At 54.9% G+C, this 12,657-nt stretch overlaps 1 long non-coding RNA gene across 2 annotated transcripts in view; it reads right to left on the reverse strand.

The window, feature by feature from the left end:
• Window positions 1–1,416: 1,416 nt before the first annotated feature.
• The window catches only part of LOC102900266, a 48,355-nt gene continuing 37,114 nt past the window's right edge, over window positions 1,417–12,657 (reverse strand). The window contains exons 2-3 of one of the 2 annotated variants that reach the window (XR_006587037.1): window positions 7,044–7,142; window positions 1,417–5,489 (exon numbers count right to left, since the gene is read on the reverse strand). This is a non-coding gene — a long non-coding RNA (uncharacterized LOC102900266). Of the gene's footprint in view, window positions 7,143–12,657 lie in introns of both variants that reach the window. The other variant, XR_006587036.1, reaches the window with a different exon arrangement.

Consider the following 12,657-nt stretch of genomic DNA (forward strand, 5'->3'; position numbering starts at 1 on the left):
ATGATTTCAAAATCCTTTCCAGCAATAATATCCTAGAGGCCAGATCATCAGCTTGATGTGCTAGTCCCAGGCACCGTTGTGTGTGTGAATGGGTTTGTGTGTGTGTGTGTATGCTTGTGCACGTGGGTGCCGTGTGGCTTCATATGTGCGTGTATGCTCAGGGCGCTCATGTGCATGTCTTCTGTGTCCTTTAACTTGATTGAAAATGCCTCACTTCACATCCCAACAATAAACACAGACCTTAGAGACTTCACTTCTAGCATCTTCTGCCTTCAAAACGGATAAGGGTTCTGGGAACAGCATGCTACCTCCAACACGCATAAATATGCCTGGCAAGGCTTTGAGCCCCTAAGGCCTTCTTTTTTTTTTTTCCCTGGCAGGTATGTTAAACGTGTCCACATAATTGTGTGACAAATATTGTCTATAGCTTTGCTTAACAAAAATCAGGTGTCTCATTTACCCAGGAAAGCTGATGTGCCACCTGATAAACGAGGCTATGAGACTGGCTTTTTTTTCTGAATAATTATATTCTGATGGCTGCGTGGCCAAACCATGAGAAAATCAAGTTATTTCTGTACAGCAAAAAGGAAAGTCGAATTCAATACCCACGAGTATTGCCGCTAGAATTACAGGGGGGGGGGGTCCTTCTAGGAAGGTGGCCTCTTTGATTCTATGCAAATGACAGAATAATTTGAAAATCCATTGTTCTCCCCATCATGGTGTATTTTGAGGTTAGTTGGTCCCTTATCACTGTTTGGAGCTTCAATAAATATACTTTTAAAGAGGTTATCGCAGGAACCTTCTAAATATTCTCCTTCTCTATCATTCTCCCCTTGTGTCCATGAGTCTATGTCCTACCCGTACCCACTGTAACTGACCTGAAAACTAAGTAATAAAATGGTGTTGTTCCCTCTCTCAGACATTGCCACTGACCTCTCTCAGGTTGAAGTCCAAATCCCCCGGTGTCCTTCAAGGTTCTTTAGATTCCCGACTGGCCCTCGCTCTGCTGCTAACCTCACCCGTAGCCTCACTCCCATGTCGTGCTTTTTAGTGGCAAGGACCCTGTCCCCAGGCCCTATACCCTAAGTCTCTCTCTCATACTCCCAAGTCTTTGTCCACACCCTGGCCTTTTCTGGAATGGCCTTTCCCAGCCCTTTATTTACCTTCTACCCCTCCTTAAGACCCAGCTTATTAAATGGGGTGCCTGGGTGGCTCAGTCCGTTAAGGGTCCGACTTCGGCTCAGGTCTGATCTCACCGCTCGTGAGATCGAGCCCCGTGTCGGGCTCCGTGCTGACAGCTCAGAACCTGGATTCTGCTTCAGATTCTGTGTCTCCCCCCTCTCTCTGACCTTCTCCCATTCACACTCTGTGTCTCTCTCTCTCTCAAAAATAAATAAACATTAAAAGCAAAAAAGACCCAGCTTAAATGTTTATTCGTCAAAGGCCCCTCATCCCAAATGTTTATTCGTCAAAGGCCCCTCATCCCAAATGTCTTCATTCACTTGGTCAACAAATGTGTTGTGGGTCCCTGGTCCCAAGTGTTAATGATACAGAAACCAGTAGTGAGGGTGACCCACAGAGGCACTCTGAGAGGTCGTGTGGGGACCAGAGGACATCAGCAAAGAAACAAAGCCGAAGTCCCGGAGGCAGCCGACCCTGAGTGCGGGCCGGGCTGGCGGTGGGGGCTCCTGTGTCAGTGGAGTAAAAGGACGCTCCTGGGATGGATGAGTAATTCCCGCGGGGCTTGGGGAAGCCGTGGGGCCCTCCCGGGGGGCAAGTGAAAGCAACTGCGGGTGTGGTGCCACCAGGAATGCCACCCCCACCCCGGGCAACTGGTCTGGCTACCGTTGGTGCCAAAGCCCAGGGGAGGACGGGGTCCTGGGTGAAGTTGAGCCAGGTCAGGGGCTGGCCAAGCAGGCCGAGAGCTAGGGCTGCCTGGAGGAGGCGTGCAGAGCCTCCCTCGTGGGAAAGCGGAGCGCGCTCTGGCAGAGTCACAGGATGGGTGGCCGGGGCGGCTGCCCGCAGTATCCTACGGAACCAGCGAATGGACTGGGGACTTGAGGCCCCGCCTGAGCAGGGGCTCCTCTGCCTGGTCCCGCAGCACTCGCCAGCTGCCTGGTATACAGTGGGCGCTCAGTACCGGCCCGCTCGACGGACGAGTGCTTGTTGGAGTAAGTCAGCAAGGAAACAAGGGTGCCGGGGACCACTGCGCAGGAACCCTCGGGCGTCAGATAGCAGCACTTTGCTTCTGGTGCCGCCTTCAGTGTCCCTCTACAAGCGAAGTTCCCAGGGTTCGTACCTGAGGGCAGTGAGAAAAGAAGGGGAAATGGAACCACCTGAAGAAAGAAGCCAGGGGTCACTTTCCTGTTTCCCCTCTTAGGCCAGCCAAAGAAAAAGGGAGGGCTTTTCCGGTGCTTCACAGACCCTCCGGAGTCGAGTCCCAGCCTAGCACCTCTGACGGCACTCGATAAAGGACGAATGCTCTCCGCGGGGGCCTTCGTCTCCGCAGTCGTTCTAAGAGCGCGACCTCTCCCCCCACCCCACCTCCTGCCACGGGTCACACTGCCCCTGTCTTACTGTGACCTGCTAGCAAGTTTCTGGCTGAGGTGGGTGCCTTGGTTTATGAAATGCTACCTGTAGTAGGAAAATACCCTTCCTAGAGAGACACATATATAGCCTTGGCCTAAGGCCCTGCTCAGGCTCTCTGAGAAAGCCCAGAAAGCCCCATGGCCTAGCACTGGGGAATGGCGTTCCTCTGCCCCATCCAAGTAGCTTGGAAAAGTCCTTCAGGCAGAGTGCGCACCAGTCAGGGAAAGGATGGATCCTGGATGCGACGAGGGTTCAAGCAGAGGTAAGGCAGGAATCCAAGACCAGCCCAGACCCCAGACGGTGGGAGAGATTCAAGCTCATCTGTCCTGCTGAGAGGACAGAGAGAGAGAGAGAGAGAGAGAGAGAGAGATCCATGGTGGCACACGAGCTGCTGAGTGTCCACGGCACCAGGAGGAAGGACTTGGGGAAAAGATGGGGACGGTGGTGGGGGTAAATTGAGGAGGATTGAAACAGCAGACTGAAGAGTCCAAGAGAAGTCCATGGGAAGCCATGGGAGCCTCTGGAACAGAGGAAGTGCCAGCCCAAGGTCAGCCAGATTGCAGGGGAGAGACGGGACCAGAAGAACAGCTGGAAGCCTTGCAACCATCCAGGGTGGAGACTGCACTTGAGGAGGGAGAGCCAGGACCCTCCCGAGTTGAATGTCAAGTATTCCAACAGGGACCTCTATGAACTTGGGACTCTATCACGTGTTTGCAGGGTGGGATCAGGAAGTAGCCCTTTCAGAGGTCCTCACTTTGTCTCAGGAAAAACTTGTCTATAAAGAGAAAGCAAGCAACGTGAGGGGTCGGGGGAACACTTGCTTTGGATGCAGACGGTCAGGGCTGGAGCGTCGATGGTATCCTGCCACCACTCTGTGTAGGCAAGGATGGGGTTGGTCCAAAGCCCCGGTATCCGATGTACCAAAACGCCCATGGCGGGCGCTTTATAAATGTTTGCTCAGTGAAGAGTCTCTTCTACACGTCTGAGCCTGGGTCTCTTCTCCCGTGAGATCCTCACTTTGGGATATTTATATCATACTTGAAACATAGTAGGGGCTCCACTGGGCAGTCGGGTCCTCACTAGTGGGGGTGCCCTGGGGACGGACCCAGGCCTGGTTCATCGTTGGCTCCCCTGAATGTCTTGCCCATTAGAGATGCTAGATGGATATTTCTGGAATGTACTTGTTGTTGAGGGAGACTCATTCCTCAGCGCAGACAATCAGCATTTGGGTCCCAGAAGAACTGTGCAGTTGTTTTGAAAAAAAGAGTGGAAATTACTGACCTTCAAAGCAAATTTGAGCTGAGGGTGTGCCTGAAACAAAACACATAAAGGAGGTGGGAGCAGGGAGGGGACACGCGGACCTTCCAGGCTTTGGTGGCGCACCCAGGAGAACATCTTCCAGAGCCAAGAGGAGGTGGAGTTCGAGAGAGGTGGGACCAAAGCCCCCTTCCCTCCTCCTCGTGGTCTTTCCGGATGCTGCTGGTGTTTGTCACGTTCCTCCGGGGATGGAGGTGGAGGGTGGCTTCCTTTGAGCTGGGGTCCCTGTGGAGGGAGCCAGGAGCCCCTGGAGGAAGGCAGAATGTGAGCAGGGCTTGAGCAAGCCAGGCCAAAAAATGGTGTGCGGCTGGACGGCCGCATCGATCCGCGCGGTGGGAGGAGGGCTGGCGGGGCCGGGCCTGCTGTGCTCAGCAGGTATCGCATCTGCCCTCGGCCATGCAGCCCTGAGTCTATTTGCAATTACAGCCTGTTTTGATTATTAGGTCAGAATATTCATCTCCATGGGCTTATGATAAAAGGCCAGAGCAAGACGGCGTTTCTCATTTCAGACCAAGTCTCCCTCTCTTTGTGTGTGTGTGTGTGTGTGTGTGTGTGTGTGTGTGTGTGTGTAGTTTCTGCTTTCTCCTTCCTTAGCCAATTTATTTAGTTCTTGACTCCAGGAGGGTGGTGGCTGCAAGAGGCACCCCAGAGGCCTTTTTTTTTTTAATACAATTTATTGTCAAATTGGCTTACGTACAACCCCCAGTGCTCATCCCGACAAGTGGCCTCCTCAATGCCCATCACCCACTTTCCCCTCTCCCCCACCCCCATCCACCCTCAGTTTGTTCTCTGTATTTAAGAGTCTCTTATGGTTTGCCAGAGGCCTTGAATACAGTGGCCTTGCGTGGCAGGAGAGGGAGGCTTTGGCGCCTCCCTCGGAGCCCCACCCAGCCAGGAGGTCGGAGCTGGGCTGGCTTTTGACTCATCCAGGAGGCAGCTGGCTACCGAAAGCAGGGGCTAGTGTGGGCAGAGCCCTAGAAGCCCAGGGCCGGGAAGGGCCTTGAAAGTCAGCCCTCCCACCCCCGGCTCATGGTTTGTTGCTTTCCCACACCGCTACCAAGAACTTTCTGCTCCCATTCTTCCAGGGATGGGGAACTCCCTACCTCCTTGGGCCACCTGGTTCACCCGGTTTCTGCATTCCAGAAAGAGGAATGCATCTTTTCTTATAAGACCAGTGGCTCCCCAGCCTCCAAGCCCTCACCAGGCCAAATATTCCTGTTTCTTCAACACACTGAGTTTGATATGGATTCGAGTCACATTACCAGGCTGAATACACGCAGTATCTCCCGGGTGGCATGAATACTCAGAGCTAGTAGGATTTTCCCTCCCTCCTTCCGCCGGTCCTAGCTCTCTGTACACGGAGTCTCTGCTACTTTTTGGCAGACCCAGTTCTAGACCTTCTTCTGGACCTGAAGGAGGAAATGCTGTCACAGAGCACAAGTGTAATTACCATCCCTTCCTCCCCCAAAGCCTCTTCATCTGTCTTCACAGCTCAGGCCCCATAAGACGAGTTGGTAGTCCCACTGCCTTCATTCTGTGGCCCTGAAGAGCCTCAGGAATCTTCAGGACAAAGAAGAAAGGGGCTGGAAGAAAGAAAGGGAAGTCATTATGTTCAGCCACAGAAGAGTCAGCAGGCCTTCCCAGCCTCAGTGATGTGGTGGCCTGATTTCTGGAGTAGGGAAAGAAGGAGACAGAGACAGAGAAAGAGGTTATGGTCTCTCGCAGAGCCCTCGAGGGCTCACAATGACCTTTCTCATCCATGCCAGTGTTACAACAATGCTGGGAAATAAATGCAATGATTTTTTTTATGTTTATTTATTTTTTGAGAGAGACAGAACGCGAGCAGGGGAGGGGCAGAGAGAGCAGGAGACACGGAATCGGAAGCAGGCTCCAGGCTCTGAGCTGTCAGCACAGAGCCCGACGTGGGGCTCGAACTCACAGACTCCGAGGTCCTGACCTGAGCCAAAGTAGGATGCTTAACCGGCTGAGCCACCCAGGCGCCCCGATGCAATGATTTACGGGACGGTCATTTTTTGCAAAACTGAGGTTCCGAAAGGCAACGGTTGCCAAGCTAATGACGGTCGGCACCGGGAGAAGAGACAGAGGGGTTCTTTGAGTCAAAGCTTGATTGACAGTCAGATGGGCAGGTCTACGGAGTGCTGAATTTGTTTTCGATGGCCCGATAATATAAACAATATCATCTATCATTCAAACCGGGTCTTTGGGACTAGAAGCGGGCACCTGTTAAATGTTGACACGGGACACAGGACACAGGCACAAGCAAGGACCATCCCTGGCAAACCAGAGTGGTTTGTCCTGCTGCCATAGAGACCTCCAGTTCCAGGTCCCCCAAGCTAACCTCTTCAGCTCCACCATGCCCCCCTGAGAGAACAACCCAGAAGCACCACTTCCTCAGGGGCATCTCTGAGGACAACTCATATTTTCTTCTCCTTAGCTCAGCCCTGCCTTCTAAGATACAGGCTGCTCCATCCAGTGGCCCCCTAGACACCTGCTCCCGGACGACCCACAAGCTCCGTGGATAAGGGTCCTCAAACGCAGCTCTGTGCAGGTCCTGGTTGCATGTGGGCATCTGGTCTACCGCACAACACGCACAAGGAGTTACAATAAAGGCCAGTTTTCGGCAAAGACGCAGAGCCTTGAGCTCAACCTCGCCCCTCGACACAGACCACCCAGCAACTCTTGGTCCCTACCAGGCCCTTTGGATTTGTTCTCCAATTGGAGATGCATGCCCAGCCCCTGTTATTTTCCCCCCTTTCAGCCTGATTCTGGGTTTAGAGCTCAGTTTGCCTGCCCCTGACTTCTCTGAGGAGCCAAAGCCCTGCCCACCTCCTGTCTGAATCAGTTCTTCGTTCACTTTATGCCAGTTTCCCACTCCTGTCCCGGATCCTGTCATGTTTGCTCCCACATGCACTACAAGCCAAGTACAGCCACGCCCAAGTGACCCCCCCCCCGCCCCCAGCCTCTCCCTGGAACTCAACCCTCCTCTGGGCTCCTGATGTTAGCGAAAGGCCCCACCAGGTACCCAGACACCAAGGGGAGCCCTGTTGGTCCCAGGACTCAGCCCTGTTCGAGTGATTGACACCCTATCCTCCCGTTCCCCGTGAGAATCCTCATACCACGTCTAGGAGTGATCCACATCATCCTTTCCCATCTCCCCTTTGCCCACGCTCAGCACCTCGTGGGGCTGGCCTCGGTCAGCTATCAGCCGCCGGTTCCTGAAACAAAAAGTTGGGCGGGTAAATGAATATCACAAAGCCAACAGAGGCCCAATCGGGAAATTCGGCTTCATTCTACTGCAGTTGATCCGAAACATTGGCTTGATTTAATAGGAATGCTTCCTAACGCGTGAACAATTATTATTGTTTTAAATTAGCAAGAATAAAATTCCACCGTCTTTCTCCCTGAAGCTACTTCCAGACATGCCGAGCTGTAAATCCTCAGCGCCCACGAGGAGTTAGACAAACAGCCATCGTTGCTGCAAGGAAATGCTGCAGCGAGAAACCTCTCCAATCCATATTTTTCCCTTAAGGGAAGGGGAAGGAGCTACAGCCCAGGGAGACATTTTGTTTTTTCTTTTCCTGTTGAAAAAGGGAGTTTTCTCTTTCCTGCCCTTCCTTCTAGCTTCACGAGAGATGCCTGAGGTTGAGCGTGTCTGGCTGACTGAAGGAAGAAAACATGAAATACATTTAACTAAGTGAGGCGTCGAGCGGCTCTTGCAGCGGAGGCTGGCGGCATGGCAGGTTCGGGCCCCCTCACACCCGCCGCGTCCTTGCCGTGTGGGCATCAACACGCCCACTCTTCAGACTTTGATCCTCGCTGCGCGACTGCGCTTAGGGTCTGGGGGATGAGTCATCTGAAGGTTAGTCCCAGCTCTGTCCCCACCCTTTGTGTAAGACTGTTTCCTTTCCCATGAGCCCTGACCGTGAGGTTCTCAGCCAATAATGGCATTGGTTGGTTTTTTTCCTCTCTTGTGCAACCAAGTCATATAGAACCTCTTCCTGCCCTGAAATTCAGCTCTCCTAGGGAAGGACAAACCAAGGCATGCACAGCGGTCCCCTGGCCCGGCCACTGTCATAATCACCAGGACTCCCGGGCAGATGGAGCCAGTGCCTCTGATGAGCAGCTCACACTGGAAGCTCAAAGCACCCTGGAATCAGGTCTGGCGACCGCTGAAGGCTTTCCCTGCCATGCTAAGGGGTTGGAACTTTATTCCATGGACCACAGGGAACCACAGAAGGGCTTTAAGGAGAGAGGGGTCCAGCAGCGTGATGCGGGGCGAGACACTTGACCTCCGAAGCCTTGTTTTCCTCGTGCACAAAATGGAAACCAAAAGAGCGTGTGCCCCTCAGAGGGATTGAGGTAAAGCTCCCATGGTCAAGCGGATGTAAATGCGCCTCGCACAGTTTCTGGTATACAACCGTCCTGGAAGAGCAGAGATTGAATCGAAATGTGTTCACCACTCCCCTCTCCCCAACTCACCAAGCATGCTTGGCCCACAAGCGTGCACACGCGTGCCCACGCCCACGTACACATACTCGCTCGTCTTTTCAGCCCCGTCTCCAGCTCCACCAAGGTCACTCCTGGTAATGATTTTCCTCGGCCAACGTTCCCAGCACGCGGACCTGTCTCCGCGCTCCCAGCCCCAGCCCCACCACGCCCTTCCTCCGGGCCATGCTGCCAGAAACTTGCTCCGCTCGGGAGTGGGTCAGCGGGGCTTCAATAAGCAGGCCAGTGCCGTCTGTGGCTTTGTAACTGAGCTTCCTTGGGAGTGAGGGAGGACTGAGCTCCCGGAGCTGTGGGGTAGGAGACGGGTGGGAACAGGAGATGAGAGGGGGCACTGGGGGGAAAAGGGTCCTGGGGACCAGCCAGTTTGGGTGTGCATCCCCTCCTCTACCACAGGACATGGGAGAGGTGCGAGATTCCCTGAACAAGGAAGGCTCCTTCCAGGTGCCACTGAGTCCTCCTGCAGTGGGGGGCACATGGGGTCCTGCAGTCCCCTGGGCCTCTTCCCTTCCTCTCCTCCCCTGGAGACCAGGAGCAAGCTCTGCAAAACCCCTTCATGCTGCATGCTCCCCATCCCGCTGCGGACACAAGTCCTGGCTGCCCCCGGCCAGTCCATGCTGGCCGAATCCTGCTGTCCTGTCACCTGTCCCCAAAACTCTTACGGCCCCTGCCGCTGCTGTCCTCCCCCTGTGAGGCCCTGCGAGGCCCACCTCCTCTCATGGCCCAAAAAGTCACAAACAGCAGGCTGGTTTGTGCAGCAGAAGCTTCCTGAACATTGGGAAGTTACGGAAAGCCTAGCAGGAACCAAGTTACAACGGATAATCGGACAGGCGACGGGAGATCCAGCCCCAGTTTCCCCCCCCCCCCCCGCCCCCGAGTCCAGCCTGGAGCGAGGGGCTATCTCCTCCACGCTGGGGGGAGGGGCTTCTTTCCACCCTCCAGTGTCCCCGAGTCCTGCAGCCACAATCCCTCCTGCCTCTTGAGCTTCCAGGGGATGGCCCCTGACTACTACAGAGAAGAGAGAAGCGGGGTGTTCGAGAAGCCCACTGCCTGTGTGTTCTGTTTCACCAAATCTCTCCCCAGAAACACGGGACGGAAATACTATCTCTACAGTGAGGAGCCTGAGGCTCAGAGAGGTCAGGATTTAGGAACCGCTGGAGTCAGCTCTCCTACCCACTTATCCACCCATTCCGTCCGAAGGTATCGATGGCCCTGCCCGAGAGCAAGGGCTCCCGGACTCCCGGCCCGGAGTCACTTCGCAGCCGGGCAGGAGAAGCCCCGGGAGCGATGGAGCCGCTGAAGGAGGCCAGCCGGGGCCTGAGGCCCGCGTCTTTACCTTCCCAGCTGGCTCCGGCTGGCCGTGACATCTTGGGGAGCAGCGAGCCATGGGCACAGTAAGCTCGGGGAGTTTAACAAATGTTTATAAAACCTTTTCATACACGGTTAATGATCCTTATTAGGACCTGAAAAAGCAGTCACTCATGCCACGTCCCAGCTTTAAGGAGCATTTTATTATTACATGCCACTCCACAAATTAATGAGAGAAGCTGAGGCCCATTTGTCGGTGGGGCCAATGCCTGGGGATGCTGGCGGAGAGGCCTTTGTCCCAGAGCCTACTGGGCCAGATTCCCTGCTCCACCTGCCGCCCCCAGACACTGGCCATTCTCGAACTGCCAGCCCACCAGCTGCAGCCCCTGAAAGGGCCCACCTTGAGGCCGCCCCGGGTTCCCTGTGCCTCAGGCCTCAGCCCGAGCAGCCCCGGCTGTCTCTTCCCGGAGGCGCTGGGGAGAGGTACTCTCACATCCCGGGGGGGAAGGGTGATGGGAAACAGATGCCTGGTCCCCAGCCCCGGATCTGAATTCTTAACCGGGTGCCCAGGCCAATTCTGAGACCCACCAGGGCTTGAGACACGAGCCCCAGATGCCTGTAGGCCAATCCCGGCTCTGCCCCAGGCTGCATGACCTCAGGCACGCCTCTTAGGTTTTCCTTAGTGTCCCCATTTTGCAAATATCCATCTTGCAAAAGTGATTTTTGCAAATATGACATCATCCCACGTGACCAAAGAGTGTTTTGTCGTGATACAGCCAAGTCTGCCTGGCCATTCGAATGATAGAATCGTAGCGTTTAGAGCAGGAAGCCACCAAGGTCAGGGTGAGAAACAGCTGACGGAACTAGACAGAGGCGATGGTTGCACAACCTTGGGGCTGTAGAAGCTGCCACTGAATTGGCTCATTTTATGTTCTGTGGATTTTACTCCAGTACAAAACGGTTAATTTTATGTTATGTGAATTTTACCTCAATATAAAAAAAAAAAAAAAATCAAGTTCCTTTTCACCTTTAATGTGACATGCTTACCAGCCTCTGAGCTCTCGCTCCGGCTTTTCCCTCTGCTTGGTTAGTTCCTACTCACATTTCAGGCTTCATCTTGCACATCATTTTCTCCGGGGCTCCTCTGCTGGCCCCCCAAGCAGGTGACCCCTACTGCTGTGTCCTGTCTGGGACACATGTCTGTCATGTCTATTTGCCCACACCTCCCCCAAAGATGGACTTTGGGGTGGGGGTGGGGCACAGGTCCCAGGGCTACAGCTGCCCCTCATCTGGGGCACCGTAGGTGCTCAGTATTAGCTTCTTGAACAGAAGATCTGCCTCTAACCCGGCCCCAGTTTTAGAGATGAAGCCGGTGTGGCCCAGAAGAGGACCAGGCCCTGCCCCAGGTCGCACAGTTGCTTAGCTGGTGGAGTTGCTGAGGCCAGCCCAGCCCGGTCCCTGGAAGGGGCCCCTCGCTGTCCTCTTCCCTGTCAGCTCCCCTGGGCAGAAAGCACGGCCCAGACGCATGAGCCTCTCCTTCCCAGCCATTAGCTAATCTGGCCACGGCCAATGTACCAGGGCCTTCTGTCTCCCCTTCCTGTTTCCCCAGGGCACCGCTGTTTACGTTGTCAAGGGCTTATCACCAACAGGCAGGCGAAGACTCGTGTCCTAGGGAACCTGGTCCCCAGAACCTCCTACCAACACGACGTTTTGGCCACTGGGACCTTCCGCTTTCATGGGCACCTGCTGGAAACTGCTCACACACGGGACCTCGGTTTCCCCACCTCTAATATAACAGATGAACAACTGCTTCCTGATTTACCACCAGGGTCACGTGAAACAGAAAAGACACGGGCCTCACCATCTGACCACCCGACTCTGAATCCCAGTTCTGCTCCTCACTGTGGGCCCCTGAGCAGGTGACTCCACCCAGGTGTTGTGCCTTGTTTCCTGTCTATAAAACGGCTATGCTCCTAGCACTTGCTTCCCAGGGATGTGGTACTTGCGGTGTTTAGAACCTCGTGCCTGGAGCACGGTAAACGCTTACGGATGTGAGCTGCCGTTTGTATGAATCCTGACCCTGCCCTCCCACGAGCTGCAATCTGGTTGCCCGTGGCCGTCAGCCCCCTGGCCAGCCCGGGTCACCGGGACCGATGGAATGCATGGAGCACGCGCAGGGAAGGCCTAGGTGTGCACGCAGGGAAGGCTCTGGAGCCTTTCAGCCACGTTGACCTTGGGGGCGTCATAAAAACAAAAAGGGGCGCACAGTTTACAGAGCAAAAGCCAGAGATCCAGAGAGGGCTGAGGCTGCCCTCATTCACCCAGCTATGCAGAGGTGATCTGTAGGGCATGGTGGGGAGAGGCCAGGCCTGGGGCCAGTCACGGCCCTTGCTGGCCCTCTGCCTCCCCAGCAATAAAGGGGGCACATTAATCCTACCCTCCAAGCCCCCAGAAGAGGCACAGTGGATGTGAGGGAGGGGCTGTGTCCCTCCCAGGGGCTGTACCTCCTGGTGGGTGGGCAGGACAAACACCTGCCAGTGACCAGGCATCACCCCACCCCGAGGAGAGATGCCCAAACGAAGCATCTCCCGCTGTGGCCTATCCCTGGGACCACAGTGTGAATCACCTGATTGGCAGGTCCACTTGGGCCGTCTCAAGGGCATTTCACAATGAAAGGGACCAAAGCGGGACTCTCCATTCCCACCCCGACCACCAGATCTGCTCCTCCCCCAGTGAACGCTATTTCCACCATCCACCAAGTCTCCAGGTCACAAACCTACCCTTTCCCTGTCCTTGCCCCTCCTTTCTTTCAGCAAGGCCTATCAATCTCTCGTTAAACACATGCCCCAAACCCCCCACGCCTCTCCACCCAACAAGCAGGGCCTAGCTGCGGCCATCTTGACCTACGGTCTACAAGAG

Source organism: Felis catus, chromosome D2, assembly GCF_018350175.1.
Source record: "Felis catus isolate Fca126 chromosome D2, F.catus_Fca126_mat1.0, whole genome shotgun sequence".
NCBI classification, from domain to species: domain Eukaryota; kingdom Metazoa; phylum Chordata; class Mammalia; order Carnivora; family Felidae; genus Felis; species Felis catus.